Genomic DNA, 1,194 nt, shown 5'->3' with positions numbered 1-1,194 from the left:
ATACATGCTTATGCCTACTCCTTTTATATCAACCATCTCACTATCCAACATTTTGCATTTACAAAAGTAAAAGAGTCACCATGGTAGGGGCCTACATGATCACCTGGGAGCCAGAGCAGGAAGGCAGCACCAGAGGGGGTCCAGGCACCCTCCCCTGGAGGACCTGGCAGAAGGACCTGGGCAGGGGTCAGTCCCAATGGGTGCCAAGAGAAGCACTATCTGGAGGGATGGGTCCACACAGTCTCAGTGAGGCAAGCCAGTGTACTGGGCCAGCCAGGCTAGGGTCCACCGGCGGGGATAGGAGAAACACATGGGCTGAACCCAGCACCGCTGAAACAGCAGCCACAATGGCCAGGGTTCTCAAATGGCTCCTGAAGCTATTCTAGGGTCTGAAGCATGGAGGAGGAGGGTGAGGTGGATCCTGCGGTACAAGAGGATGGCTGTCTGGCCTACAGTGTAGAAGGAGATGCGGGGGCCCCAGTAGCACCAGAAGTGGAGAGGCAGTTCCACAGTGCAAGATCAGGAGAAGACCTCTGCTGGGATGCAGAAGTGGAGGGACGGGATCCCACACAGGCTGCTGCATCAGCAGGAGCAGTTGCCCAACATTGGCAACTGGGAGTGCGGGGAATATATGAAGATGACTCCTGGGAGTGCAGGGAAGAATATGAAGCCACTACCTCATGGTAAGATGTGGTCTGGAGGATCTTATTCTGCTACCTCCAACTGGGCACCATCGAAGTCATGTCTACAAGATGGCTATAGAAGGCAGTAGGTAAGGAAATTAAATAATTTTTGCTTAACAACCTGGTCTTTGGTACCTAACCACGTGTATAAATGAGTGTATATAGTAGGTCCCTGGGTGGAGTACATAGTTTGTGACCATCCATTAAACAAAAAGTTGATGATTAAAACCTACCCAGAAGTGGTACAGAAGAAAGTCCTAGCCATCTAATTCCATAAAGATTATTCTTGTAATAGCTTCAGGGAGTTTGTTCCTAATATGCAGTGAGTCAAGATTACAGTCAAGAAAACTCTATGGAATAGTTCTACTCTGTAACACAAAGGGTGGTCACAAATTGGAATCAACTCAATGGCAACAGGCTAGGCTTTTGACCATATATATATATATATATAGAGAGAGAGAGAGAGAGAGAGAGAGAGAGAAAGAGAGAGAGAGAGAAAGAGAGAGAGAAA

This window comes from Orycteropus afer, unplaced genomic scaffold (assembly GCF_000298275.1).
Source record: "Orycteropus afer afer isolate SDZICR_OR568_19922 unplaced genomic scaffold, OryAfe1.0 scaffold00025, whole genome shotgun sequence".
Classification (NCBI taxonomy): Eukaryota; Metazoa; Chordata; class Mammalia; order Tubulidentata; family Orycteropodidae; genus Orycteropus; species Orycteropus afer.
The sequence above is the reverse complement of the archived record's forward strand: the minus strand, read 5'-3'. Positions refer to the sequence as shown.